The following is a 6,995-nucleotide window of genomic DNA, read 5'->3' as shown; positions in this document are numbered from 1 at the left end:
GCCCCAGCATACAGTAAACTCATCCAAGACAGAAATAACATCCCCAAACCCAAAGGCTTTCATTGTTTTGAACAAGTACTGGTGGTCCACACGGTCAAAAGCCTTCTCCTGATCCAAAGAAAGCAAACCCACATTCACATCAGACAGTTTACAAATGTCTAAAACATCTCTTATTAGAAACAAGTCATCAACAATAGAGTGATCAGGTACACAGTAGACTGGTCCTTGTGGACCAACGGCCCCAGTTATTCTTTCAACCTGTTTGAAAGACACTTAGATATAATTTAATATTCTGCACACAGCAATGCAACAGGTCTCCAGTTTTTTAATAGCCAAATCCCCATTTTTCAGCAACAATGAAGGAACAACACGTTGACAGGAATTGAAAAGATTCACACACCACTTCATAAAAATCCCCCCCAAAAGTGCATCATGCCAGGGGCTCGGCCTGATGAGAGCTTTATAACTGCAGTGGACAGCTCCTGCAGAGTAATGTCAGTGTCCAAAGCAGCTCTCTGCTCAGGGCCCAATTGAGAAAGTCCATGTAACAACTGTTCAGCACACAGAGGATCACATCCTCTGCCTTATAGAGGGCAGAGTAGAAATCCACGGCATGTTGGCGCATCTCACCGTCATCCGTGGTCACCTTCCCATCAGGGAGACGAAGGCAGACGATCTATTTGCATTGCAATGTAGACTGCGCTAGGTTAAAAAAAAAATAGGACCATCCATGTCCTTGAGGGTAGCAAAGCGAGACCTAATCAAGGCTTTCATGTAAAAACGACCTCAGTTGATGTCTTTTGTCCTGTAAGTTCATGACTAATCCAGGGTCATTCTGAGTGAGCAACTTCAATTCAATAGATGTGATGTCTTGTTCAAGGGCCCTGACAGTCTCTTTAACTTCAATATTAGACAGAGCAGCTTACTGTTGACAAAACAGCCTCCCACCATTGTCTCACGGACTCAAAATTACATTTAATAACACTCAATTTTTCCCAAAACAACTAAAACATGGTGTCATGTAATAACTTACAGTAACATTAAAATACCAATAAGGGGATGACCTTCATGGACAGGACAAGTGAATATCAGCAGTAACAATATGATGATCAGAAAAACCCACAGGAGTAATGTCACACCTTCCAACCCTACTACAGTAGAGATCAGATACAAACAACCTGTCTAACCTTCCAACCCTACTACAGTAGTGATCAGATACATACAACCTGTCTAACCTTCCAACCCTACTACAGTAGTGCTCAGATACATACAACCTGTCTAACCTTCCAACCCTACTACAGTAGTGCTCAGATACATACAACCTGTCTAACCTTCCAACCCTACCACAGTAGTGATCAGATACATACAACCTGTCTAACCTTCCAACCCTACTACAGTAGTGCTCAGATACATACAACCTGTCTAACCTTCCAACCCTACCACAGTAGTGCTCAGATACATACAACCTGTCTAACCTTCCAACCCTACTACAGTAGTGATCAGATACATACAACCTGTCTAACCTTCCAACCCTACTACAGTAGTGATCAGATACATACAACCTGTCTAACCTTCCAACCCTACTACAGTAGTGATCAGATACATACAACCTGTCTAACCTTCCAACCCTACTACAGTAGTGATCAGATACATACAACCTGTCTAACCTTCCAACCCTACCACAGTAGTGCTCAGATACATACAACCTGTCTAACCTTCCAACCCTACCACAGTAGTGATCAGATACATACAACCTGTCTAACCTTCCAACCCTACCACAGTAGTGCTCAGATACATACAACCTGTCTAACCTTCCAACCCTACCACAGTAGTGCTCAGATACAAACAAACTGTCTAACCTTCCAACCCTACCACAGTAGTGCTCAGATACATACAACCTGTCTAACCTTCCAACCCTACTACAGTAGTGCTCAGATACATACAACCTGTCTAACCTTACACCCCTACTACAGTAGTGATCAGATACAAACAACCTGTCTAACCTTCCAACCCTACCACAGTAGTGCTCAGATACAAACAACCTGTCTAACCTTCCAACCCTACTACAGTAGTGCTCAGATACAACCTGTCTAACCTTCCAACCCTACTACAGTAGTGCTCAGATACATACAACCTGTCTAACCTTCCAACCCTACCACAGTAGTGCTCAGACACAAACAACCTGTCTAACCTTCCAACCCTACCACAGTAGAGCTCAGATACATACAACCTGTCTAACCTTACACCCCTACTACAGTAGTGATCAGATACAAACAACCTGTCTAACCTTCCAACCCTACTACAGTAGTGCTCAGATACATACAACCTGTCTAACCTTCCAACCCTACCACAGTAGTGCTCAGACACAAACAACCTGTCTAACCTTCCAACCCTACCACAGTAGAGCTCAGATACATACAACCTGTCTAACCTTACACCCCTACTACAGTAGTGATCAGATACAAACAACCTGTCTAACCTTCCAACCCTACCACAGTAGTGCTCAGATACATACAACCTGTCTAACCTTCCAACCCTACTACAGTAGTGCTCAGATACAACCTGTCTAACCTTCCAACCCTACCACAGTAGTGCTCAGATACATACAACCTGTCTAACCTTCCAACCCTACTACAGTAGTGATCAGATACATACAACCTGTCTAACCTTCCAACCCTACTACAGTAGTGATCAGATACATACAACCTGTCTAACCTTCCAACCCTACTACAGTAGTGATCAGATACATACAACCTGTCTAACCTTCCAACCCTACTACAGTAGTGCTCAGATACATACAACCTGTCTAACCTTCCAACCCTACTACAGTAGTGCTCAGATACAAACAACCTGTCTAACCTTCCAACCCTACCACAGTAGTGCTCAGATACATACAACCTGTCTAACCTTCCAACCCTACTACAGTAGTGATCAGATACATACAACCTGTCTAACCTTACAACCCTACTACAGTAGTGATCAGATACATACAACCTGTCTAACCTTCCAACCCTACTACAGTAGTGCTCAGATACATACAACCTGTCTAACCTTCCAACCCTACTACAGTAGTGATCAGATACATACAACCTGTCTAACCTTCCAACCCTACCACAGTAGTGATCAGATACATACAACCTGTCTAACCTTCCAACCCTACCACAGTAGTGCTCAGATACAAACAAACTGTCTAACCTTCCAACCCTACCACAGTAGTGCTCAGATACATACAACCTGTCTAACCTTCCAACCCTACCACAGTAGTGATCAGATACATACAACCTGTCTAACCTTCCAACCCTACCACAGTAGTGCTCAGATACATACAACCTGTCTAACCTTCCAACCCTACTACAGTAGTGATCAGATACATACAACCTGTCTAACCTTCCAACCCTAGTACAGTAGAGCTCAGATACATACAACCTGTCTAACCTTCCAACCCTACTACAGTAGTGCTCAGATACATACAACCTGTCTAACCTTACACCCCTACTACAGTAGTGATCAGATACAAACAACCTGTCTAACCTTCCAACCCTACCACAGTAGTGCTCAGATACAAACAACCTGTCTAACCTTCCAACCCTACCACAGTAGTGCTCAGATACAAACAACCTGTCTAACCTTCCAACCCTACTACAGTAGTGCTCAGATACATACAACCTGTCTAACCTTCCAACCCTACCACAGTAGTGCTCAGACACAAACAACCTGTCTAACCTTCCAACCCTACCACAGTAGAGCTCAGATACATACAACCTGTCTAACCTTCCAACCCTACCACAGTAGTGCTCAGATACATACAACCTGTCTAACCTTCCAACCCTACCACAGTAGAGCTCAGATACATACAACCTGTCTAACCTTCCAACCCAACCACAGTAGTGCTCAGATACATACAACCTGTCTAACCTTCCAACCCTACCACAGTAGTGATCAGATACATACAACCTGTCTAACCTTCCAACCCTACTACAGTAGTGATCAGATACATACAACCTGTCTAACCTTCCAACCCTACTACAGTAGTGCTCAGATACAAACAACCTGTCTAACCTTCCAACCCTACCACAGTAGTGCTCAGATACATACAACCTGTCTAACCTTCCAACCCTACCACAGTAGTGCTCAGATACAAACAACCTGTCTAACCTTCCAACCCTACTACAGTAGTGATCAGATACATACAACCTGTCTAACCTTCCAACCCTACCACAGTAGAGCTCAGATACATACAACCTGTCTAACCTTCCAACCCTACCACAGTAGTGCTCAGATACATACAACCTGTCTAACTTCCAACCCTACTTTACAGTCGAGCTCAGATCCTACAACATTTCTAAACCTTCCAACCCTACTACAGTAGTGATCAGATACATACACCTGTCTAACCTTCCAACCCTACTACAGTAGGCTCAATACATACAACCTGTCTAACCTTCCAACCCTACTACAGTAGTGCTCAGATACATACAACCTGTCTAACCTTCCCCCTACTACATAGTGATCAGATACATACAACCTGTCTAACCTTCCAACCCTACCACAGTAGAGCTCAGATACATACAACCTGTCTAACCTTCCAACCCTACTACAGTAGTGATCAGATACATACAACCTGTCTAACCTTCACCCCTACTACAGTAGTGATCAGATACATACAACCTGTCTAACCTTCCAACCCTACTACAGTATGATCAGATCATACAACCTGTCTAACCTTCCAACCCTACTACAGTAGTGATCAGATACATACAACCTGTCTAACCTTCCAACCCTACTACAGTAGTGATCAAATACAACCTGTCTAACCTTCCAACCCTACACAGTAGTGCTCAGATACAAACAACCTGTCTAACCTTCCAACCCTCCACAGTAGTGCTCAGATACATACAACCTGTCTAACCTTCCAACCCTACCACAGTAGTGCTCAGATACATACAACCTGTCTAACCTTCCAACCCTACCACAGTAGTGTCAGATACATACAACCTGTCTAACCTTCCAACCCTACCACAGTAGTGCTCAGATACAACAACCTGTCTAACCTTCCACCCCCACAGTAGTGCTCAGATACAACAACCTGTCTAACCTTCCAAACCTCCTACATTAGTGCTCAGATCATACACCTCTGTCTAACCTTCCAACCCTACCATACAGTAGTGCTCAGATACAAACAACCTGTCTAACCTTCCCAACCCCTACAGTAGTGCTCAGATACAACAACCTGTCTAACCTTCCAACCCTACTACAGTATGACTCAGATACATACAACCTGTCTAACTTTTCCAACCCTACTACAGTAGCTCCAGATACATACAACCTGTCTAACCTTCCAACCCTACCACAGTAGTGCTCAGATACAACAACCTGTCTAACCTTCCAACCCTACACAGTAGCTCAGATACATACAACCTGTCTAACCTTACACCCCTAACTACAGTAGTGATCAGATACAAACAACCTGTCTCCCTTCCAACCCTACACAGTAGTGCTCAGATTACTACAACCTGTCTAACCTTCCAACCCTACCACAGTAGTGAGTCAGATACATACAACCTGTCTAACCTTCCAACCCTACTACAGTAGTGATCAGATACATCCTGTCTAACCTTCCAACCCTACTACAGTAGTGATCAGATACATACAACCTGTCTAACCTTCCAACCCTACTACAGTAGTGCTCAGATACATACAACCTGTCTAACCTTCCAACCCTATACAGTAGTGATCAGATACATACAACCTGTCTAACTTCCAACCCTACTACAGTAGTGTCAGATACAACAACCTGTCTAACCTTCCAACCCTACTACAGTAGTGATCAGATACATACAACCTGTCTAACCTTCCAACCCTACTACAGTAGTGACAGATACATACAACCTGTCTAACCTTCCAACCCTACTACAGTAGTGCCAGATACATACAACTGTCTACCTTACACCCTACTACATAGTGCTCAGATACAACAACCTGTCTAACCTTCCAACCCTACTACAGTAGTGTCAGATACATACACCTGTCTAACCTTCCAACCCTACTACAGTAGTGATCAGATACATACAACCTGTCTAACCTTCCAACCCTAACACAGTAGTGTCAGATACATACAACCTGTCTAACCTTCCAACCCTACCACAGTAGTGTCATACTACAACCTGTCTAACCTCCAACCCTACCACAGTAGTGCTCAGATACATACAACCTGTCTAACCTTCCAACCCTACCACAGTAGTGCTCAGATACAAACAACCTGTCTAACCTTCCAACCCTACCACAGTAGTGCTCAGATACATACAACCTGTCTAACCTTCCAACCCTACCACAGTAGTGATCAGATACATACAACCTTGTCTAACCTTCCAACCCTACACAGTAGGTGCTCAGATACAACAACCTGTCTAACCTTCCACCCTACTACAGTAGTGCTCAGATACATACAACCTGTCTACACTTCAACCTACTACAGTAGTGATCAGATACATAACAACCTGTCTAACCTTCCAACCCTATTACAGTAGTGCTCAGATACTACACCCTTCTAACCTGTAACACTTACCCCTCACTACTACTACAGTAGTGCAGATACAACAACCTGTCTAACCTTCCAACCCTCACAGTAGTGCTCAGATACAACAACCTGTCTAACCTTCCACCCTACACAGTAGATCAGTACATACAACCTGTCTAACCTTCCAACCCTACACAGTAGTGCTCAGATACATACAACCTCTAACCCTTCCAACCCTACACAGTAGTGCTCAGATACATACAACCTGTCTAACCTTCCAACCTACCACAGTGTGATCAGATACATACAACCTGTCCTAAACCTTCCAACCCTACCACAGTAGTGCCAGATCAGATACATACACCTGTCTAACCTTCCAACCCTCCACAGTAGTGATCAGATACATACAACCTGTCTAACCTTCCAACCTACACAGTAGCTCAGATACATACAACCTGTCTAACCTTCCAACCCTACC

This window comes from Salvelinus namaycush, chromosome 3 (assembly GCF_016432855.1).
Source record: "Salvelinus namaycush isolate Seneca chromosome 3, SaNama_1.0, whole genome shotgun sequence".
NCBI classification, from domain to species: Eukaryota; Metazoa; Chordata; class Actinopteri; order Salmoniformes; family Salmonidae; genus Salvelinus; species Salvelinus namaycush.
This window is presented reverse-complemented; position numbering follows the sequence as displayed.